This window comes from Serinus canaria, chromosome 1 (assembly GCF_022539315.1).
Source record: "Serinus canaria isolate serCan28SL12 chromosome 1, serCan2020, whole genome shotgun sequence".
Lineage (NCBI taxonomy): Eukaryota > Metazoa > Chordata > Aves > Passeriformes > Fringillidae > Serinus > Serinus canaria.
Window position 1 is genome coordinate 41492756 of NC_066313.1, and position 25069 is coordinate 41517824.

General features: G+C 41.8%; 2 protein-coding genes across 3 annotated transcripts in view; one reads left to right on the forward strand and one right to left on the reverse strand.

The window, feature by feature from the left end:
- The window catches only part of ALKBH8 (alkB homolog 8, tRNA methyltransferase), a 51128-nt gene extending 48758 nt beyond the window's left edge, over positions 1–2370 (reverse strand). For both annotated transcript variants that reach the window (XM_050980963.1, XM_050980956.1), the window contains exon 1: positions 2308–2370. The gene's annotated coding sequence lies outside the window, so the exon portion shown is untranslated. The remainder of the gene's footprint in view (positions 1–2307) is intronic.
- An 8903-nt stretch (positions 2371–11273) lies between these two features.
- The window catches only part of ELMOD1 (ELMO domain containing 1), a 43538-nt gene continuing 29742 nt past the window's right edge, over positions 11274–25069 (forward strand). The window contains exon 1 of the mRNA XM_050974100.1: positions 11274–11357. The gene's annotated coding sequence lies outside the window, so the exon portion shown is untranslated. The remainder of the gene's footprint in view (positions 11358–25069) is intronic.

Consider the following 25069-nt stretch of genomic DNA (forward strand, 5'->3'; position numbering starts at 1 on the left):
GAGGGGAAAAATAAAAGTCACATGAAAAGAGGCACAAAAAGTTTTTATGAAGTAAATTCTCCTAAGTGCATCTAATGGGTTATCCTTACCAAGATTCAGCTGACTTGCAGGCTCCTTCAGCAAGCCTACTATGACCAACGTGTGCAAATATATTTTACAGAATCACAAAATCATTTAGGTTACAAAAGACCTGTAAGGTTGAGTTCAACTGTTAATCCAGAACTTCCAAGTCCACCACTAAACCCTATGTCCCTAAGCATCACCATCTACACAACTGGGTGCAAAAGACTTGTCCTGTCCCACCTTATTTACCACACAGGCAAACAAAAGCCCACATCTTTACAGCCTACACACGCACAGGTTCCTCTGCAGAGAGCATCAGGCAGTCCCAAACTACTCCACAGGAAAGTGACACATCTTTGGCTTGGTGAGTTTACAGAAAGAGAGCGAAAATACAGGACAGGATAACACTTTGGAACGAAGGAAATTGGATTTGGATGGAAAAGCGTGGAGGCTATGCACAGCACCCATACCAGTCAGACCACTGTCATAGAGCCTGCAGAACAGAGGACTTCAAACTGAAAGGGTCAGGCTTCTCCCATAACATTTACACCTCTACATACTGGAAGGCTTCATCTGATCTCTGGGGAAAGCACTTCTGAGTTTAGTCAGGCCTTTAGTCAGGTCCTCACAAACGCCCACATTCTCCAGTCAAAAGCAAGGAAGTCATGCCACAATATTTGTTAAACTAGCACAGAAACTGAGGCTGAAAGACTACTTTTTATCCTTCCATAACTCCTGAACAAAACAACTGAACAAGGGACAGCTGAGGTGGGACTCAGCTGTCTAAACAGCACGTAACACTGGCAGAGATGACCTAGCCCACAACACTCAGCCTTTCACATGCTGCTCAAGAAGCTGAAGACCTTCCTGATGTGCTGTGTCATGCTTGCCAGCATCACTCTGGTGCCTCCAGCTTCTGAAGGCATCTTAAACACTAATATCTGCATAGCTGAGACAGCAGAATATTCCCTTGTTCTGCGTCTGAGCTGGGTCTAAACCCTGTCTTATGTCTGTTGCATCATTACCAGTGGCTCAATTCAGCAGGCACAAGAACCAAGTCTGCCCTGATTTCTGAATAAAGGAATCACACTGAACTGTATAGAAGTAGGAAACTTCATTTGCTAGGATCTCACACCTCCTTTAGAAAGGCCAATACGACTACAGAAGAAAAAGGATTAACCCACTGTCTAATTCATTACTGTTACCACCTGGTTTTACAACAAGTATTTTTAAGAAGTAGTTACTGAAAACGGTTTCCCCTTGCAATACGAGCTACGGTTACAAAATTGGCCTGAAGTTACTACCGAGGTTAATTGAAAGCTTTAATGCAATGCACGCAGCTTGTTTGCTGTAGAAGCCGCCTCTGAAACCTGAAGCAGCTGGCGGCCGGGCAGAGCAGAGCGGCGGCTGTCGGCAGAGGGAGCGCCACGATCAGGGATAAGCCGCGATCTTTGTTACTCACTTTTGGCTTGGTTTTGTGCCGCAGACACGCCACAACAGAAATATAAGGACACAGTGTTCACATAAACATCCGGGGGGGAAAAAAATACATTCCGGAGGCCCTAAGGTGAGATTTAAGAGCTGCAGCTTTGGCCAAACGCGCCTGAAGGCACCCGCACATGCAGGCACTGGCATGTCCCGCGGCTGTCCCATCGCACCTCTGCGAGGGACAGCCAGCACCAAACCTCCCACCGACACCCCGCAAACCCCCGGGGCCTTGGGCACTCGCTGCAAACAGCAACGATAGCAGGAATAACCACGGGAGAACGTCTTGGAATCACAGAATGTTAAGGGTTTGAATAGACCTTAAAGATCAACCAGTCCCAAACCCCGTGCCATGAGCAGGGGCGCGTCCTACTAGACCAGGCTTCTCAAAGCTTTGAACACTGCCAGGATTGGGGCAACCACAGCCTCCCTGGGCAACTTGTTCCAGGTCCTCATCACCCCCACAGCAGTGTCCCTTCTTCTCTGCCCTGAGTACACACGGCGGAGGCTATAAAAGCTGTGAGGCAGCCGTAAGGCACTGACTTGGCCTTCTCCCGCTTACACCACCTCGTCCTGACAGGGACATAGATGGAGCCAGAGCCGCGGCCAGGCCGCCGCGGGCTCTGCTCCCCGCACAGGGCGGCACGGCGAGAGGGGAGGGGAGGAGAACCAGCGGCAGAGGCCGCCTGCGGCTCCCCGTCCCCAGGCAGAGGCGAGCGAAGCCGGGGTGCTGCAGCCCCGGCCCGGCGGGCGCGTTACCTGCAGGAAGCAGCCATGTCGGGGCGGGCACCGGGCCCAGCACCGCCCCCGCCGCGCCGTCACGGCCGCGCCCGGCGCGCTGCCCGCGGAGCAGAGCGGCCGGCGGGAGTTCGCGACTGCGGAGGTTTGTCGCTTTATTGAAGGTCAGCGAAGCCAGGCTTTGAAGGAAGCAGCTCCACACCTCACTGACTCCCTGTGGAGAAAGTGATCCCTTAAATCAGAGAGACAGTGTGTAAGCCTTTGTTTCATTTTTCTTCTTCATAGGCTAACCAAGCTGCATACTATGCCCCTAGACATAATCTTTCTCCCTTCTTCATCCAAAATGCTGGTATTTGGGATTGCCTACTTTTTGTTTACGTGACAAATATTCTACTTCTCACTGCATCTTGTTACCGAAAACCTAATGCTTTTTTTTCTCTTTATTCAATTATGAAGCTAATTTTTTATTCTTCCTCTCTCAGCCTCCTGTGGGTATGTAACCTTTCTCAGCATCAATGATGTATGGGATTTCCAGGCAGGTGGTATGTAAGGTGTGACTGATGAGACTGTAAACCTGCAGAATGAAGCCAGCTCCTCAAGTTTTTCGCAGATGCACGCTCTGGAGGGATCTACTCATGGCTGTGCTTACCCAGAAGACAACAACAAAAAATCCAACCAACCACAAAACAACAATAACAAGAAAACCCTTTCTCTTTCCCTTGGAATGTGTACCATGCCCTATGTCAAGGACAGAGTTGTTCCATGTACGGAGGGCACAAGGGCACTGAGCATGTGAGGCTGACAGGGCATATCCACCAGCCTGTAATATTTGGGAGGTAGGAATTACTTGGTCAGAGCAATTCCACTTCTTTTCCTCCACCACAGTCACCCTCTGTCCTTGACCCACACAGTGGATAGCAAAGTGTTGTGATAGCACAGATCTTCTGCCTAAGTTTTCTTATATTTGAAATATGAATATTTGCTACCTACCTTGTAAGAATACAGGGTAGACCTCTTCAACCTTTGTGAATGCTAAGCCTTAGCATCATCAGCCTCTGCTCTTCTTGTGAGCCAGAATGAATGGAGAAAGAACAACCAGGCTGAATCAACAGCTGCTGTCTCTATTAAAATATTCTCTGAGGCTCTCAGCCCTGGAAACCACCCAGCCCTGAAAGCTGCTGAAAGGATGATGCTAATGATACCAGTTTGTAATTCATTACCAATTTGTTCTGACAAATGGAAAATACCTGCCCAAAGGTTGTTTCTTTTAAGTGTCCACATTCCAGATTCTGTGCACTCTCCATTCTACGTGCATGTCTATCTGTGTTCTCTGGGAGAGAACAAACTCACTGTGAGGTTGATTTTTTTTTTGCGGTATCTCTGTATGATTAGCAGTGGTCAAGAATTTTTCATGCATATAGCAATAATATTTCCTCTCATAATGCATCAAGACTTTTCTTCTATAAACAATATTCTCACATAGGAAATTTCCACCATTTAAAAGGAAAACAGTTAAAGGCTGATTAGTGGTTTAATACACGCATATTTCAAACTAGAACTGTTATGTCCATGATTTAAGCCCAGAAGCCCTGTGCATTCTCCTTCCGTGCTAGATAAGATACACACAGGCTCCTCCTACAGATACCACAGTGCTTTTTGACAAGTAAAAATACATATCCATTAACAACATTACCACTGGCTAACCCACAAAAGAGTTCACAGAAATGAGGATTCAAACACATTTAGCTTTGATGTTAATATAATCTCTGACTTAAAGTGTGTTAGCAGAAAACTCTATTTCTTTTTAAAAAATCCCTTTTTTTATAATTTTAATATTTTGTTTTATATATCAGCAAATATTCTAGTTTGAGATTAAATCTTTATAGTTTTCTTAAGAAAAAAAGAACATTTATATCAGAAAAATCTTGGCTCTGGCTCTATTTTTTTTTAATTGATAATGAGGAAAGATATCAAGATATCTTCTAAAGCAGAATATCATGCTCCCATTTAATCATAGGTGAAAATGAAATCCTACTGACTTTTCTCAGGAACAAATTACACTATTTGCTATGCTGTTAGCTATTTTATCTTGGCCACATTCCCAGGGAGAATCAAGGCACTTGTCAGTCCCTGGGAATCAAGTTCATAGGATAACAAGTAAACACTTCTATTTCCTTCAACAAACAAGAGGTTACTGGTCCGTAGGTGGGAAGACAATCTTACTCCCTTTTATAGCAAAGCAAGCCAAACCATGCTGTAGCCTAATGTGATCACACTGGATTTCCATTAATTTCAAACCAAATTAAAAGGGAATTGCAAGAAGATAGGATTTGCTATATCAAATCTCTTGGTATAAAAAACTGGAGTTTAAGAATCGTGACAAATAGGATATATTTCAGGATAGCAGTTTGTTACAGAAATAAGAAGAAACCTCTTAGCACAAAATCTGGCTAAAAATCACCCATGACTACTCCTCTAGAAAAGTACTGTAATAAAGGATGAGACACAAGATAAATTGTTTTAGGATAGCATTCATGTCATAATTCAGCACTTGGACAAATATGTGTTGACCTAAATTCAAAATGTGCAACTGCTGCTGCTTGAGATAATAAAACTCTCCATAACAAACCTCTGCAATGCCAAGGGCTTATATTTTTCAGGATGAAGGCAAGGCTGGCTCTGTGCTGCATGTCATTTTTATTCTGTGTTTGTGCTGTTCAATGCTAGATTTTCTATTTCTTTCTAAAAAAGAGTCAGAAAAAAACAACTTTTAGAAGCTTGTTAGCAAATGCATAAGACTGAAAGAGACATGAGAAATCTGGGTCCTGTTAAAATCAGTGGGATTTTCAAACGCTAGTGATCAAAATGCTTGTATTCTCAAGAGACTTAAAATGTCAAGTAGTATCAGCATGCTTTCTGGTTTCTAAGCTTTAGCCTACATTCTCTTAATATCTCCAAACTTTTTCAAGCTTTTTACCACAAATGTAAGATTTTAGAGTACTTTTCTTCCCCTTTTCTTTAATAAAAAAAGCTGCACTTTTCCTGAAATTTCAAGACTCAGTGTACTGAAACTTCAAGAAATACACTAAATAGCATAAATCTCACAGTGAACCTGTAATATTTGGCAACACTGGATTTCTGGCACAAATACATGGTTATTGGCAGGTTCACTTCCACTGTTACCAGGTGTGATCCTCTTGTGGAGCGAGCTTCTTTAGCATGATGACACAGCTTTTTCTGAGCAGGAGATGCCAGTTCTCCACTGGGACAACTATAGATTTTGCCATCTGCAGAACCAAACCAGTCGGTGAATGTTTAGGATTGGACAGGGATTAGCTAAACTGAGCACTTCTGGTATGCCATGAGATTGCACTAATGAAGTTCAAGGCTGTTTATTAGAGGCAGGGAGGAACAGCTTTAGCTTCTGTTGTCAGACACACTGTGAAAGAATGCCGACACTGCTACATGACCATTAATACTGCACTTGAATTGGGAGCACAGTCTGTAAGCCCCCATAAACAGAAAATCTTTGATCCTTTTCTGGTGAGTCCTCAGAAAATTCCTGTGAACTTTCAGGCATAAGACTGAAATTACTGTAATTATGATGTGCCTGCTACAAGTCTGAAGATATTTCATTATACGTTCTGCCAGTGCAAAGAATTAGCTCTTGAGAGGTTCCTGCAACATGTGAACATAGAAGTAAAAATCCAGATAATTTCTTGATTTCATTAAGGAAGACCCCAAGAGATGTAAATTCCCTAGACATGACTACTGGAAAGCATAATATCCATGAAGTTAATTTAGAAATTCCCAGTGAAGCTCCTGCCAGCTTTTTCTGCTCAAATAAATCCTCTCAGTGAATAGTCCTCAGCCTTCAAAGTCCCACATGTACCAATACTAAGCAAACCATACGTTGCATGGAATTGTTTTGTCCTCAGTTTTAACTTCCTCTTGGCATAAACAATCTTGGTGACTTAGGGCTTTAATTCTTTCCAATGCCATGCAAGCTTTAAAGAAAAGATGATAATTCTCTGCTGAACAGGAATTGTTGCTTTCACTGCTGCTGTGACTCTTTCTCTGCAGTTCAGGCAAAGTTTAGGTGAGATCATTTGCCAGTCTAGTACACTTTCTGGGGTGTCAGAAAAGTAATATGGAGTACTGAAAGAACCATACAAAATATTGATTTCCCTCTAAATCATTAAACCCATCAACACATGGTGTAGTTTAGCTTTGAAGGCAATGTTGTTAGAAAGAGTCTCATAAAATATTTGTTTTTTCTGACATGGATACTGAAAATTGTCATCCCTTCAAAGTCTGCATGTACTTTACATTCTCTTCTGGTTCTTTATGCCTATTTTACACTAAACCAATAGGAAATATAATTTTTTTTAAATGCTGTTTGAACTACATTAAACTCTTCTGGCCATACAGTCAAAATCTTACAGTAACCTGGGAAAACTCAGTTCTGTCACAAACAATTAGGATTTGGTAGGCATGCAGGAAGCAATGCGACCTTGCGCAGGGATCCTCCCTGATATCTACACTAGGCAGGCAGTCTGCTCTCCTGCATATCCTTGGAAAACATAGTTTCTCACAGTTATAACTTTAGGGCATAAATGTCTTATCAGGACAATCATGGAGTATCAGGCTCTCATTCTGTCTGCTTGAGCACTCAGTACATTTTTAAGAATGCAGTGCTTGCAGTTTGGACACAATCTATGAAGTAAATTTTTAAAGACACAGTACTGTTTACATAAGAGAACTAAATGTTACATTTTCATCGTAAGTGAGATCCTTGGTGCCCCCACTGACTGGAGAGAATATTGCAATGTGTTCCTTGGACTGGGACTCCATCCTTTCATCTCCTTTCAGGCACCATGTCAGGAGAACTCATTAGATGTTGCTCATGCAACACATTTACTTTCTTTATAAGAAGAATAGGTGTTCAACCACAAGTTAATATTTTCTAAACAAAAACATGGTCAGATGCTTGGGTCGCCCCATTTGCTGCTCTTGTAATCTTGTAAGTTTCCATTACTTCTCTGGATCTGTGTGCACACTTGACATATCTGGAAAACAGGAATTGTAAGCTTTTAAGCTGAATAGGCAAAAGAAGAAAAAAATGTAAGAAAAAAGATGGGTCCAAACTTTGTGATTTTTCTTTTACAAACACCACTTGTCTGTGAGTCAGTTTGCTGATCTTCATGACATTTACATAAATATTTACCTAAATCCCCAGGGGTTGTGAATCCTCATGAATCATTGTTGGTGAAACACTTCATAATCTTTGCCATGAAGTGTAGCACATGCATTCAGAGTATGGATGCCACTAATGGCAGAAGATGAATGAAAAGAATAGATAGGGAAAGAAAACCACATCACTTTTTTTTTCCTAGTTAGAAATTGATTTAAAATTTTTCTCTAATAAACGTAAATCTTTCTTTTTCACACAGGCATAATATGGCTGGTACACATCTTGGTGATGATTAGGACACAGTTTAACCTATTCAAATTTGTTCAATTTTATTAAGAGAAAAAAGCAAGTATTGCTCGTCTATAGTATTTGAAACTCATATCTACATCACTTTATTTTATTCTTTCTATGTAGAAATATCCACCAGAATTATTTAAATTAAAATATTATAACATTAAATGCTCTTAATTTATATGTAGACAAAGTCTTTTCTGGCAAAATTCTTTGCTTCAAGAAATGGGTAAACTAAATGAGCATACTGGCTGCTTCACTTAGCTGTCATCTCTCTAAAGGCTCTATGAGTAAGCCTGACACACTTCATCTCTCATGTTACCATCATCTACAGGCTTCTGTTAGCATCTCCCATGTTAAACTTTATGGCATCTTCAGTCAAAGAAATACAAGTGAGGCAAAGTGTGGGACTGGAAATGAATAAAATATCTAAAAGATTGGTTTCAAAAATTATCCCGAAGCTTGTGTGCACACAGCCCTAGTTGCTAAAATATCAGTGAGTGAGAGCCATATAATTCACCATCACAGGACAGTCTGTGTTTGATGCTTGTCCTATACCAAGCACAAAGAATTACCAGCTGATAAGAATCCCTTCCAAAGGGGCAAGTGAGGAAATTTGTGAACAGCCTGAGAAGCTTGTCATTTATAGAGAGTAGCCTATCTCATGCTGAGTGAAAACTAGAGGGATTGATAATCTGAACTACAGATTTTGGAATTGAGTAAGAAATTTCCTTATGTAAATAGAGAGGGTTTTCCTATTCCTTCCTTGTCCTTTCTTCCAACTTTTAAGATTATTCCAGCAGTACTCGGATTGTTAGGTAAAATACCTTCTTTCTCCTGTTGATTTTAAGTCAAAGAATACAAGTGTTGCTAAAGTATTTCTGCCACCTCTATATTGCCACAAAATGAAAAATGCTACTTGTTAAAAAGGAAACAAAATAATACTATATAACCATTAACTAAAATATAACTTCTTAGGGTGCTGTTAATAATGTTTGGGTGGCACATTGTCTGAGAAAAGGGCTGGATGGTGTTAGGTTCTTCACAAGGACACAGCAAATGTCCTTGTTATCAATTTTGTCTTTATCAGTAATTTCTGTAACAGCAAGAGTGTCTATCTAAAATAATAAGGGACTTGAGCTTTTGATTTTTCACCAGTATCTGAACGAGGTATGTTGCTATCTGGTTTTGCTGCTGCTTCTGTCACCTTCTTTACAATGCTAAATTAATCATGCAGGTGACCTTGCTGGTTTTATTAAGCACAGCAGGCTGTATGAGCTATTGCTGGAAAAGCGGGACATTGCTCAACTAGTGGGGTCCTACATCTATTTTTTTTTTATATGGTTTCACTGCCACTTTGAAGTACAGGCTGTATTCTGCTGTCATTCACAGTTTCTTTCATTTGCCATCAGTTAAAAATAATTATGCTATTAAAAGGAAAGTACAGCATAACTGCTTATAAACAGAAGAACTTTTTATAATATACTGGTTTGCCTCAACTTTCCATTAAACAATGATGCTGAACACAGGAGTCATAGTAACCTGAGTAGCTGCCATTCCAACATATTGAATGAATGGGTACATCAAACTGAAATTTGACAACGAGGGTCTCAAAAAAAAATCCAGGCAAGTCTGAAATGGCACTGCATGACTACAGTACAGTCATGTACCACTGCATAATTCCAGAGAATGGGCAGGAGGCCATCTGGAAACTCCAAACATGTTGGTCTGATCTCCTAAATTTGCCACAACAGTAAGGGAACAAGTCAATAAAGCTTTCTATCTCACATTTTGAATTCCTTAATATTTGTGAACAAGAGCATGTCATCTGGGAAGGTAAGGCCTCTTCTGTAGCAAGGATCTGGCTTTTTATGTTCATGATTCATCTTGCATAATATGAATGAATTGTCTTAAAATCTCTCTCTAGATTTATTTTGGGAAGCATAAGCAAACTCTGCTCCTGAAGCCTCTGAAAGGTCTCCCAATTTGGAGTTTATTATGTTCAGACATCTACAGACCTGCAGTGCATCCGCTGGCCTAGTGCAAGAGAAGTTTCTGACAGGCACAGGACGTAAGAGCAATGATCTGATGTGTTGGGGGTGGACATTGTTGTGATACAGTAGCTAGAAACACTGCCCTAATGCAGGAGACAGGAGAAAATAGCTACTTTTCTAGTTGCATTGATGCATGGAATTAAGCTTGAAAGATTACTTCAATGTGCAAAGCATGATGCAAGTAAGAGATGAGGTGGTAAAGCTGTAGTTTGATACCAACTGTTGAGTTGTTCCATTGAGTGTTGGACCTCATTTGCTGATGGACCACACCACTGAGGTGGAGGCTGCTGGGACCTCCTCCCTCCCTGCCACTCGCTCAGCACTGCAGGACACAACACCTGCCAGCCAGGTGCACCAGGCATGCTGATGGCAGATGGAAGACAGACTACATATCTCTAGCCAGGAGGAGAATTAAATACCAGTCTGCTTTGCCTTAAGACATGAACAGTGTTTCCTAGTCATTAAATGTTTAACACAACAGCCCAAGTGTTTTCACCATACTTCTTGAATGTGACAGTTGATTATGGGATCAAAATAACTGAAAAGGGAAATTCAGAAGAAATTAAACAATGTCTCTGAAACAGGCATGCTGAAAGCTATTTTCAAATTAGGCATAGAGAACACTTAGAAAAATAGGTTAATTAGCATTTTCAAAGGACTTCTGAAACATGAGACTGTTGGCTAATGTTGGGATGCCAACGTGGCCTGACAGGCTGCTTACAGCTTCAAAGGAACATCTGGACAGAGGCATGCATCAGTAAGGATGAATGAAATATAGAGCACTTGCCTACTAGCAGTAGATACTGCACCGGGCAACTCTAAATGATTCTGTGGATGCTGCAGACAACAGTTGTTATTCTCCTAGAGGGGAGAGCTATAAAAATAGGATGACATGCGTATGATCCCAATTAGCTGACTTGAAACTTTGAAGATCAAAAGCCTTCAGGATATACTGCTGGGGGAGAAAGGACACTGCTTGACAAGTCGGTGGGATGGGATATGGAAGAAGGATACTGGCTCGCTGAGTACTACCCCAGCTAGCCGGGACCTTAACACCGGGGAGATGATCCCCACTTTCCCGTAGCACCTTAACCGTACCACTGTGGCCGGACTCCTCTGAGCGCAGACAGATATCGCCTTTCCTTGGCTAGCGCGGGGGGGACGAGGTGGGGGGAAGGTCTCGGAGTCCAGGGAGGAGAGGTGAGCCCTGCGTTGGGGGCCGGGGACCGACGGCGGGAGGCGCGCAGGGAGCGCCCAGGCGCGCCTTGGCTCCGGTCGCTCCCCGGCCCCTTCCCCTCCCTGCGGGGCGGGCTCGGGCCCCGCCGCAGCCTCCCCCCGCGCTCGCCGGTAGGCGGCACCGCCGCCCGCCTTCCTCCTCCTCCTCCTCCTCCTCCTCCTCCTCACCTTCGCCGGGCGCCGCGCCGGGTGACCCAGATCGCGGCGGCGGCGGCAGCTCCGTGTCCCTCCCGGCTCGGAAGGACGGCTCGGGACGGCGGCTGCGCTGCGCCGCGGGGATGGAGCGGCGCGGAGCGGTGAGTGCGCGGCGGCGGCGGGCCCCGGCGGCGGCCCCGCGGGTCGCTTAGCGACGGGAGGCGGCTCCGGGCATCGCATCGCAGCTCCCTGCACCGCTTCCCTCCCCCGTTCACCGCCCGGCGGTGGGAGAGAAGTTTTGCCCCTCTGAATGCGGGACGCTTTATGGAAAGACCTTGCGGCGTAAGGAAATTTGGAGGCGCTGAGTGGTTTGCGCATTTGGGGTATTTGTAGTTGATTTTTAAAATTTAATTTTTTTTTCCAACGGCCCCATCCCTTATAACTGGACGGGAGGAGGCCGGCACTGGGCGACCGCCAGGCGCACGGCTCTGCGGCTCCGCAGTGGGCTGCGCGCCCTGCCCTGCCCCGCAGCCCGCCCTGCGCCGGGCCGCTGCCCTGGCTTACCCCTCCGCACCTGCCCTGGGCTCTGTGCACCTCAGGTACACCAATGTGTGCACATGATAATAATGACTTCTTTTTTCATGGCACTCTCTTCTTCCCCGCCTCCCCTTCATCCCCCCACATGGTCACTGTGTATTGAAGTTACACTTGCTCCGAGTTTATTCCAGGATTGATGTCTTTGATGTTTCCCTTTGTCCTCACCGTTTCTGCTTTTCTTATAATTTCCTTTATAATGGCTAAAAGAGGATAGCGAAAGTGTATGTCAGAATCGGGGCGGTGGGGGAGCGGGAAGAACAACACCTTTGTCCCAATTCAGTCAACTCGACAGTCAGATCACAACAAGCTGGTTTTTTTGTGACAAAGGCATTTGAAACAAAGAAGCCATTTTAGAACTGAAAGAAATTTATTTTGTGGCTTGCATGCTTTAGTCAATCCAGGTTTTCATTCTTTTCTCTTCTGTTCCCCCCCGTCCCCCTCCTCATCTCCCTGTTATTCTAATTTATCCTAAAATGAAATAGAATAGAAAAAAATAGCATCTCTAAAATCCTGCATCATTCCTGTGCTCTTCAATAGTCTTGCTGATTGCCTTCTGTTCCAAACGTTTCATTGCACATTTTTAAAGAATGTTATTTTGTACTCGTAGATCGATGAATAGTTGAATCAGTTGAGTGTGATAAGAACATCTCATCTCCCCAGGAACAGAACAGCAAAAGCCTCATTATGTGTAGTAATTTGGTAGGTGTTGCTAGGTGGGTGATACTTATATCTGTTTAGCAAAGTGCAGGTTCAGATGAGACATTGATTCTTAGGAGAGCCTGCTTTTCTCTGACTGTCTTTAAAAATGTGGGCCACTGTGCTGCCAAACTGAACAGGTGGAGTTACATCTAGAAATATCCTTTGACTTGTTCAGTTCTCATAATCTGCGTATCATTTTAAGCAATATTTCAACTGAAACTAGTGCAAAACTACACTGCTGTAGCAAATGACTTACCATCAAGGCTAATAGAAGCTTGGAGACAGGAAGCCTATGATTTTCAAGGGTGAAATCATGTGACAGCATCAGATGCTGTATGTATCACTCTAAACAGAAAATGGGCAGAAGATGATTCCAGGAGAGCAGCAAACAATGGGAAAATCGTGTCTGTTAACCTTCCTGCTGGCTCACTGATACACAGTGAACATGTCCTGCTAGTGTAAAAACCTGCTACAGCTGAGCACATAACCACAGTACCTGTGAATCCTCAGCCTGCTCAAGTTTTGAGACAGGACTTTATTAACCATGGGACAGCATCCCATTAGCTTCACTGACATGTGTTAACCCAAGAATTTCCTGTGATCAAGCATCTTCCTGTCACTCCTGACAGGGAATTACAGCCCCCTGAGATAAGCTATACTTAAGTGGTAAACTTTTGGGCTATGTTGCATTAAGTGATTATTTTGTTTTCTGTCATCTTCCCTGCACAAACAGACTTGCTGCTGGCTGCAGGGAAAATGCTGTTGCACAAATGCTGGTGTATGTAGGGCTCCAAACTGCTGCTAGTATTTAAATAATCTTGTATTTTAAAGTTAAGCTGTGATCAGCTATAAAGCAATTTAAACAAAAATTATGTTCAGTTGTACAGTCGGGGCATTATAACTATACAGAGCCAGTCAAGCTTTATTTTTCCCAAGGGGTCACTTGAAGTGTTAGCAGAAAATTGCAGGAAGAACAAGCTTGAGTTGCCTGGAGATCAAATCTTGTTGGATTTAATGCTCTCTGGCTCATAAGACTACATTTTAATTTTTTTATGAACATCTGCTCAGCTTTCTTGATTGGAAAGCTTCTTTCATTTGACATTCCTTTTAAATCCTCTGCTTGATAATGCAGGGCAAAGGACTGCATGAAATACATTACTCTTTGAATACAAGCTTTGGGAAGGAGTTTACTGAAAAGTAAACTCTAGAGGAGAGCTTACCGAAATACTGAGAAGGAAAGCAGGTAGCGAGATTCCAAACACACAAGAAAGATAAAGTAAGGAAAAATAAATGAAAGATGAGGCTGATGTAAAGAGATGTGGAGAATGTTTGTCGTGCAGGACTGTGGCTATGGTTCAGGCTTAGCATCCTCAGCATCCATCTAACATGATACAGGCTCAGCCACCTAACTGAGCTCGACTGCTGAGCTGTGCTGTACCACAGGATTTGCCAAGCCTGAGCTGGAGGTGGAAATTTTGCTTGTTCCTGCCAGGCAGTGGAAAGGGAAGTATGACAGCAGAAGGTGTGGGAGCAGCTTCCCGAGTCACTACTTAGTGGTACGTGGTACTGAGTGAGCACTCCTTTTCAAGGCAAAGCTAGCATTTTGATGACAAACTGACCTGTCTGACTTTGCCTTGAGACAAATGATGAGTATGTTTACTAGTGATTTGGCTTGCATCTGGCTTAAGTGTCTGACACATCCTCCAAAGACCTTCTCCAGTTGCTTTGCAGTGGTTAAGGTCTCAGACCAGTCTGGCTGCAAGAGACCTGAACTCTCCCATTAAAACTACACCAGGACTTCTCCTTTGAGAGTGTTCCCATTCAGTTACTGAGCCTTTCACGAAAGATACTGGTTTCTTTAAAGTACCTCCTAGCTGCAGTCTAGTGAGCAGTTCTCATCCACTTTAGCATAAAACCAGTGAAGGACCCCATGCCACATTCATCAGCTTCAAATGTTTCTGGTAGTTTGTTCTGGAGTGCAGTATCCTGCTCCTCTGCAAAATGTGAGCAAACACTTCTCAGCTTTTAGTTACAGCTGAGAGGCCCTTCAAGAAAATAGTTTCTAGCCCTCCCAGTAAAGTACCTGAGAGAAATTTGGCATAGTGTTTTAACTTCATCCTAATCTGTCTGTAGTGTTTTTACCTCATCCTAATCTGTCTACAGGTCTGCAGGCTAAGCATTCCAGACTAATTCAGACAGATAGAGCCACAGACATCAAAAGGAGCCTGAGGAACAGGAGAAATATAGGAGCTACAAAGACTGGAATTGAAAACAACTGACAAAAAAGCAGGTGAAATTGCAACTTGTAAGAGCAAAGTTAGGAGGTCTAGTAGTGGTCCTCAGGACTGTGTCTATAGGAAAATGTGTACCTGTGAGTTCTTCCCTCTCTGGTAGGAAATGACTTCACAGGCACTTTTTGTGTAAATATAGATGTCTACACTAATGTTTCTCAAGCAAATCTCCTGGCTTTTGTTCTTCACCTTTCTTTGTGGACTAGTCTTGGAGCACCTGAGAATAAATAGGTGAAAATGTTTTGGGAGCACAGCAACTGCAAGCTGATATTCAACCCCAAGGACCTGGTTGGAGCTACTCCAGCATCTGCATAGGGTGTTTTGTTTAAAAACAAACTGCCTTCCCCCATCCTGTGCAGTTCCAATTTCAAGTGCTTGGCAGCAGCATTTCTCTTGTTCTGTGCTCTGCACTGATGTAGCTGTAGCTTGTGTAGTAGCTATGTATTTTGCTTTTCCAGGGGAGGATACTCAGGTAAATTTAGGGACAAGACCAAACTCAAAAGAATTAGTTATACAAAATCCTGTCTCCACAGCTCTCTGTATTATCTTTGTAGCTTGGCCATGGTTAACCATTGTTTCCTGATGGTGCATAAGAAAGAAGGGCAGTTTCTGCAAAGTTTGTGCACAGTTAGGACTGTGTACAGCTGGCTATCAATTTCACAGACATAGGAGTTATTCCTTAACATACATATATATATATATATATATATATATATATATATACACCATCTGCCATTTAAGCCCCTTTTGTATGCCTGTGCCCATTCCTGTGTCAGCCAAAAGTGGATCAGTAGGTTTCCTAGGATCCCAAAACTGGTACTATTTTACTTGCCCAACTGAACAAGGGCTTCTGTGGCTAGTTACAGATTGCACGAATGATGAAAAGAAGGTTTCTAATTGTGTTCATTTCTTCTTTATTTTTTTAGTAGTCTTATTCATATGTTTGAAAAATAGAATTAAATCTCTACCTTTCATTATCTTCCAGGATGACTTAGATGTTGAGACTTGTCCATGGCATATCAAGAATTTGTTACTACACTGATAATACTTGCACAGTCATGTGGGTGTATAGGTGATAAAAATTGGGCCCCTTAGTACAAAGCTGTCCTGTGGTCATGGAAACTACAGTCCTCTTCTGATAGGCAGTTATAAGAGCAAGTCTCTTATTCCTTCTCCCACTCTGCTCTCACAAAGCCATATCCACATCAACATTGGCTTGGATGTGTGCCATCAAGCAGGTTGTTCCTCTGAAACACTAAAATCAATGTGGGTTTGTTAATTTTGGGCTTGCTAGGCCCTCACGCTGTCAGTGTTAAAGAAGCCTGAGAAGAACAGATGGGGTGAAGGAGGAAAAAAGGAGTTCTTGCTGAACTGAGTGAAGAGGGAAAAGAAATGATGGTGTTCCCTGAAGATGACATGGAAAACAGGACATACCATAAGTACAAATTAGGAAAAGGCCAGACAACCTACTCCCCACTTTTTCAAGTAGGACTACAACAATATCTCTAATGGTCTGACATAGTCATGTTCTTCTTTGAACTTCATTTGTCCTGACCAACGTGTGCTTTGTTGTGCAGGTTACTGTCTTAAGGATAAGATCAATTCTTGCTACTGAATCATTATGGGTGTATCTGCTGCAAGGGTTCTGGAAACTTGTTTAATGTATTTCTTTTTAGAAGTTTTCCTATCACTTTACTCTTACTACATTAAGAGTAAGACTATGAGAAATAAAAGCATGCCCACTTTTCTAAGAAAAAAGAGACACTGAAGGAGGAAGATTTTCAGTGTTAAGTGTGTTTCAGTGTTAGGTTAAATTTTCAGTGTGTTAAGAATAAATGCTTTATGGCAATCCTGTCAATCATCCTGTCCTAGTCTGTTGGCTCCACTTTGTTCCTCTTCCCCCTCAGTAATGTCACAGGAACAGTTTTTAATTGTATTCATGTTTTTTTTTCTTCTCTTTTCTTCTCCACACGGGCTTCTCCCCTCTTTCCAGTTTTTTACTATCAAATCTTTGCCAGCATCCTTTTCTGTCTGAGGGTGGGCACCCCAAAGAAAGTAAAGGTCTGGCTCAACTAAGCAGGAAGCAGCAGACAGAAGAAGAGCACCACAGCACGTTGCACTTCCCTTGTCACTCTCTTTGTTTTCCTTCTTGGTTGAGAAAATACATTTTGTGCAATTACCACGTAAGAATGGTTCCTATGCCACACTTGAAATTGTGTTTCATACATCTTGTATAACAGCTGTTGTAAGTTCACTGACCTTCAAACCATTCTTTCCATCTTGACCTTTTGCAGATCTTCATCGCCTTTTCCTGTTAATTTCTCATGTCAGTGTGGTGTTTGTGTTGATTTATCTCTCATTTTTATGAATGTGTCTGTCTCCAAACTCCATCGAAGCTTTCTTTCTCCACTGCTTATAGAAGCAGTGTTTGACTTTGATGCTACTTGGAGGCATCTTAAGCTTCAGAAAGGTGAAGGAAGGGAGTCTTAGTGGGGTCATTTTTACAGTTGTTAACAGCTCTTGTTAATAGAAATAAAAATTTGATAAGATACTTGTGACTCTTCCAAGTTGAGCTGATATGCTGGTACATAGGCCTGTCTGCACAACAGATTGGATAGATGCTCTGGAGTGATATATAGATATAGATATAGAGATAGATAGATAGATAGATAGATAGATAGATAGATAGATAGATAGATAGATAGATAGATAGATAGATAGATAGATAGATAGAGGTTTTTTTTGGTTGGTTTTTTTTTTTTTTTTTTTTTTTTTTTTTTTTTTTTTGTTGCCATTCAAATTTTTTACCTACAGAAGGGCTTAAACGTGGTTCAACCAGAGCATGGAGTTTGCAATACATATTAGAGAAACTTTAGAAAAGTTTCTAGTTTCTGTCATAAAAGAGGACGATTTCTTCCACTTCTCCTCACTTCAGACACTGGCAAAACCAGAGCAATCTACCCTGCACGTGTCCTTCTGGGCAGCAAATGCATAACCAGAGCTTCCAACAAGGTCATGTACTTAGAGCTGTCCTGATTTCCTACCTCCTGGGATGCAAAACATCTCACTGAGCAGCAACCAGGAGATTAAATTTTAGGCCATTAAGTTTGCAAAATAACTGCAGTGGGATTTTAGATCCTCCTTTCTGGTGAATAAGTTTTTTCCTCTTTTATTGTGGTCCCCCTGCAGGCTGCAGGACTGCAGGCATCAAACAGCTGGTGCATAATGCTTATTATAGGATGTTTATGGTTTCACAAGTGTGGTGTTTCATGGCATCATCTAACTGGCTGACTGCATGGGAGGTCATCATTCTTGAATCCTGTCTTTGTAAAATGGCAGAAGGAAATGCAGAAACTCCTATGGATCCTACTTGCTCTTCTCTTGCATGTCTGTATCTCAGAGCTCTGTGGAAAAGTTGCCACTTCTATGCCAAAGTAATCTGGTGAAATGATGGGAAAATGGCACCACATGGAAAAATTTTCTGTTAGATCAGTATGAATTGTGTTTGATCTTCACCAGATTCCTGGATAAATAAATTGATTTCTGCTCCTCTAGCTCGAAAGCTTAGTTTGGCTTTTGTCCTGACACCTCTGGTATCCTGGTCTTAATGTTTTCTGGGGGAAAGGGTCAGTTAACAACCTAAATCTCAGTCCTTAGTTTTAGATGCTTTCAGGCTGATACTTGAGGTGAGATTGTATTAATCTGATGGCTGAGTTAACTCTGCTTGATCCAAGAAAATATAACAGATGTTGGAAAGGTGGGGGCATGGATAGAACAAGAATCTCTGGTGTGAATCTATTGACATTGCAGGTCTGTATGTAGCCTGTAGATAGGATGATGTTTCTTCCCCATAAACTACTGTTTGTTAGGAATTAATGGGGCTCTAAAGCAAATCTAGACTTCAGTTTTGGTGGCAAGGGAATACTTTATCTTTGCATTTTAACTTGTACCCTCCACTCATCTCTGGGCAATGGAGTGGAAGCCAGGAAGCGAGGGAGAGCAAAAGCACATGAGTCATTCACTTTTAGAAACAACAATTTTGGGGTTTTTTTCTGAAACTTCTTCAGTAGTTAGTCTGGGAGGTAGCCAGGCAGCCTCTTTGGATTTTATGTATCCAGCCTTGTAGGATTTATTCTAAACTTGAAGGATTTTTGCTACAAAGTGTGATGTTTTATTTAGAACACGCTTCCTTGCGATACAAGCTGTTGTACAGCGTGTCTGGCAACAGAGCAAGTCAGCCAGAAACATTCCACTGCAAACCATGCAGACACATGTGAGCCACCCAGAAGATGCTGCTGTTCTCCTGGGTGAACTCCTTAGTGGTCAAGTGAAAGTTCATGAGAAGTGACTAAAATTTATACCTTTTTATAATGTATGAAGGAGGGGGGTAGAGGAAGTTGCTATGTTCTGAAGACTGTTTTCAAGCATGAGAACTCTATTTTTAGCTGATATGTCATTTACTCGGCGCCCTTCTGGATAAAATACACTTTCCTCCATATGTAAAGTGAGCTTGTCAAGGATGGACACACTATAGACAGAGACAAGACAAGACAATACTTTAATTCCTGTTGAATTTAGGCTTCGGATTACATTTCTAGAAGTTTGTGGTATTCTGGGTTGTGGAAAGCTTGCTCTATTTTTTACCTTTGTATTTATTATTAGAAATAGAATTATTAGTATCCAGAAAAGTCTTCACCAGTGACCTGAAGTGACTTCATATAGTTTTGTTCTTTCTTTCCCTCTTTCAGTAGAGCAGAGCTAATAGAAATTGGAAAAAGCAGATTATTTTCACAGTTCTGCATGCAAAGTGCATCTGTATGCATGAACATTTCCTTTGCTGGATTTCTGGGATTTAGTTTGCTTTGAACAGTCAGGTAGAGAACCCCAGCCTTTTTCATTTAAAGGGCAGAGATCTACAATGAAAGGTGGAGATGCTTCTACAGTGCTGAGTTCTGGTTTGACATTAACCTTCATCAAACTGTGGGTTGTCACTGAGCAAAATCTGCAGAGGAATTGCAGCAGGTAGGCTGAATTGAGTGGTGTTAGAGGTAACTTGCCATGTGAGGTTTGACAAGAAAGTTCTCTTGAACCCAAATACAATCCTACATGACTCTCTCTTATAAGAACTTTAAGACCCTCTTGATCCTTCCTTATATTCGTAATGCTTTGAATAGGCAGTAATGGATTGAAATGCAAAGTTAGAACTACAAAATTAGAGGCTTTCAAAGCACTCTTCTGTAGCTTGGAGAAGCTGGGGGTTTTGTGCCCTCTGACTCCCCAACTCTGTTGTGATTTTAACCTTTTATTCAGGCCTCTTTTTATTGCTTAATTGTGTGGCATGTGCTTATGATCACAGGACGAAAATTCAGCTAAATTTTACTTCATATGTAGCCTTGCCCTCACTCTCCTAGTGAAATACAGAATTGTAAAATGTCAATGTGTGATGGAGATTAGAAGTGGAAAAAATTTTATCACCTGTGACAGTGTGACTGAAGTCAAGTCTTGCTTATTAGGGTAATCAGTCAAGTGTGACATTTTGTTCCAAGATTTTCCTCTAAAGAATACTTGACAGGCTGCTGAATACAGCCTGATCTTGGGCACATGGAAATGAAAATACCCCTCTGTACTGAGATGGGCAACTAACCTCACACAAAACAGGTGATCTCTAAGGTGAGTCCTGCCAGTGGCTGCGTTCACTGGAGACAGACAAAGCCACTTCTGAGCCAACATAAAACTTTTGAACTGCCTGGAACAGGTGACCTTTTCTAGCAATGGAGCTGTTTCCAGGATGTCTTCTGAGTTGGAGAGGGCTGAGCAGTGTTGTTGCTATAACATTCAAAGACCTGTAAATGATTATGCAGTAATTGACATGAAGATCCTCTGTTTTTACTAGTTTGTTTCATATACTTGAAGTGATTTTTATGCCACCTTTGGGCATGAATGCAAGATGGAACATTAGGTATGTGTCTATTCCATGTGATAGCTGGATAAACAATACTTGCTTAGAATTAGAATGGCTTACCAAACTGGGGCCCTAGAGTTGTTGGGGTTTTATTTGTATTTGGGCTTTTTGAGTGTTGTGTGTTTGTCATTGGCATGACTCTTGTAGACTCTCATTCTTGAATTGTAGAACCATAATATGACTTGTTTATGGTCAAATTTCATGCTGGAAGGTTTTGGTGGGAGTGGTGGGGAGAGATGAGAGAAGGAATGATTTTGTTCCATCCTAAAGGTAAGCTTGTTTCTTGGGAAGCATTGCAAAGTATACTGAGAAATGGGTAGCTTTTAAACTGATGAAATAGCAGGCACTTGGGCACCCTGTCAGTGGAAGCTCTATAGCTCTACAGTACTAAGAGTATTTGGGTATAACACAGGATATTTGATATCACCCTGTGAGAGTGACTGTGGGAGGAGCAGAGAATCAAAGGCTGGAAGGGACCTCAGACTATCTCCTGCCCAACCTCCTGCCCACAACAGGATCAGCTTTGAGCTCAGGCTTCTTAGGGCTTCATTTGGTTGGGGCCTGAAACCTCAAAGTGTCTCTGTGCAGCCTGTGCCACTGCCTGACTGTGCACTTGGGAAAAAATTTTTGTCTTGTATCCAGGCAGAACCTCTCCTGTTTAAGTTTCTCCTGTTTTTTCTTTTTCCCTTCATGTCCTGCACTGCTATAAAGACTCTGTCTCTTGACTTTTCAGTGACATCCCCACAGGCACTGGAGATGCTGTTATGTCCCTCCAAAGCTGTCCTTGCCTGGAGCTGAACAAGCTCATCTCCCCCAGCCTCATCCCCATCATACCAGTGGCCTCTGCTTAACTCTCTTGAATTTGTTGATGTCTTTTGTGTTTTGCTGGGGCCCCAAAGTAGGCAGTGTCTAAATATGGCCCAGAGTGCCAAGTAGAGGAAGATAATCTCTTCCCTCAATCTACTTACTGGCTCTGCTTGTGTTTGTGCAGCCCAGAGTGCTGTAGTCTGTCTTTGCATCCTGCTGGCTTCCAGCCAGCTTGCTATCCTCCAGGACCTCAAGGGACATTTCATAATGTGTGTCAGCTATTCTTCCTTTTCCAATTCTAGTAAGTGAATTGGTGTTCGAGTTACAGAAACACTAACATTCCCATCAGCAAAAGAAAAAGGAATGTATAGTAGCAAAACACTTTTTTGTGACATATGGCTCAAGCCTATTGTCCCTCAGAAATAAATAAATGTAGGCTTTCGAGGTGAATGAGGAGCAGATGCCAGCCCAGGATACCACTGGAAAGAAAAGTGGCAAGCTGAAATCAACATTATGGTGATGGCATTCAGAAGAACATACTTTAACACGTGCTTTAAACTGCAAAAACTAAAAATAAATTACTTGGTTTGGGGTTTTTTTTAGGTAATCTAATAATCCACATAAACAAAGTATTATATCCAGCCTGCTCACATTAACATTTCTGATTTTTTTTTTCAGTGCACCCATTCTTTCTTTATAATTGGAATATACATTTAAAAGTGTTTGCAATATGCCAGCTTGCAAATACCCACTAGCTTGCAAAACAGAGATTATGAAAGGAACTACTTTGGGTTTATATTTTACTCTGGAAGTATGGTGATTTATATTAAATAACACAACTTTTCCCAGCAGCTGTATCTGCAGCTTTATTGAAGACAAACAAAGCAAACCCTCAGCTTTAGATAAAGAGGTGACGTTTAAGGCTTACTCTTGATTTCTTTAAGCCTCCAGCAACTGTTACCCTTTCAGATTGATGCATGTTTTGCTGTACAACTGAAAAGATCATGGAGTCACAAGAAATTCACAGAGTTGAGTTTTATTTAAGAAAAGCTTCATTTATATTTGAGACAGATCTTGCAATAGTTTTGCTGTTGTATGTGATTATAGTAGTACTGCTTCTCTTCCAGGAAAAGCTGTGGTTAGTTTTAGGAGGGGAAGCTGCTGTCTAGTTTAAAATAAACTGGATGAAACAATTGGCAGTGAATGGGTACGTGGGTGTGTTGTTGGAGGGAGTAGGAAGCTGCTTTGTGGAAGTGATGTGGTATGGGATAAAATCCTGCAAGCTGAGAATATGAACGTGTGGGAAACCCAAACTTCATCCTCATCCCATCATTCTCAATATAGAGCCTTAGAACATGTATGAGTCCCTTCATGTCAAAGAGCAAACTTCAAACATTGAGTCTAGAGGCTTTCTGTAGTTGTTTCTGTACTTCTAGGGAGTTAATGGAAGATTGCTAACAAAGTCAAATCTATTTGTCTTTAGACTTATATCAGCTGCATAACTTAAAATCAGGAAAAGCTGAAAAATTATCTACAGAAGAGAAGTATCTTGAGGATTCCTTAGTGAGAAAATGTGCATATAGCATGAAGCTGGAGCATTTTCTTAAGCCATAAAAAAGCCCACAGCTACAGGTTCACATGAGTGAAACCATGTAAAAACTCAGGCTCTGAGCAGTGGGTGGATGCTGTGGCCAACTGGCTGCTCCCCAGCACCTGCTGGCTCTGGGTGTCCTGCTGTCAAATCTTCAGAATTTTGTATTTCAGTCTATCCAATCCATAACTGCTATCAACTTCTCAACTGAATTGTATAATCATTGTGCCTTTTCTTGCAGCAAACTCATAAACATTTATTAACAAGATTATCACTTGTAGATGAGAATCTTTTTCTCATGTCTTTCTTTTCTACAAGTGAACCTTGAAAGCCTTCCTGACCTGCAGACATCCAACTTGCTGAGGAAGGTCTTTCCTAAAGACACCAGGAGGCTGGAAGTCAAGTCCTTCTCGCTAAATAAAAATGAGTATGTGACTTTTTTTTGTTTGGGTTCGATTTTTTTCTAAGCACACCTAACAGCAAATGAGTCTTTTTGTAAATTCTGAATTGTTGGTAGAACATATCATTCTAAGCTAGGGCTGTTCTTCCTGTTCACTGAGATGCTATAACGACCTCACTGGAAGTAAAGTTTCACTTATGAGAAATCTGTTACATTTTGAGATAAAAAGAGATCAGCAGAGATTAGGACTTCTGGCTCTACAGATTTATGAATAGTTGAACTTAGCTATAAATTGTGGTAATAATCTTTTTTAAGAGTTTAAATACTGTTTTCTTCACAGAAAATCTTTACTGAACTCCTCTAGAGGATCACATATATATGGAGGTATATGGAAACAGAAAATGCTGCCCTCCAGTCCTACTTGTTTAAAGAGGACTGTAAAATCTCACCTGGTTCAGCTTCTCAGTTTATTCTGGGTGTAAATATCTTAATGCCACCTGTATATGTGTGTCCACAGGTATTGTTGCAGAATTGTTGCAAGAACCACAAAGCATAGTGTTGATTTCTACCCCTGTACTTAGCAGATGACAGCATTTAGAAGGGCTGTCTGCCATACACAAAAATTAAACTTTTTACCTTATGAACCAAGACAGCAACAAAGACTCCCTTTGTTTGAGCTGGAAGTCTTGCCTCTAGATATTAGAGCCCTCTTGTTAATAGAATCAGGTAGGATTTGATTGCTTTGTGCCCCTGTGGAGGAAACTGCTTTTGAGGCCATGGCCTTCCTATGGACCCAGTTATTAGCTGGGCTTGTACTGTAGGGAACTGGCTGTTCAACTTGCACGTGAACTCCCTCTCCATGCTGAAGGGCTTTGATATTGACTTCTATGGCATCAGGTCTCCAGCTGTAAAATTTCTTTCCATAGACTTCCCCACATGCATTTTAATAAAAAAGGAGAGAGCAAGGAAAATTTATTCTTGTAATTTCAAGTGTGGGCTTTTGAAGATATTCAAAATAGGCACTTTTAACCACTTGTCATGCTTGTTGTATCATTTAGTTTTTCTTTTGGTTTGTTTTTTTTTTTCAATCAACTACCTTTCTTTCAGTGGTCTCTGAACAGCTACAATGATGCTCTAATTTTTAATGAGCATTATTGAAAACAGATTTGTAATTTCTAATTGGCTGGAGCTGGTAACTATTCTTGAAGAGATAGTATCTTGAAGCTCCTAGCATGCCATGCTTGTATGAGCCATTTCTGGAGTTGGGACAAGTGGAATTTCTCTTCACTTTGAAGCACTAATAATGAAGCAGCGTAATTTTCAGCAAGGACCTTGGTGAGAATCAAGAAGAAGCTGACCTCAGAGGCTGAGACTAGCATGCACTTTTAGAGGGGGTTGATTTGACAGCTTCTGGCACTTCTGGTGTGTTCCTTACACTGATGCCCTTATGGGTCAAATTTTGTGGTGGAGCTTCCTTTGTTCAAGTTGATGTTAAAATGCTGAGACTCAGCTGTGAGAATCTTTCA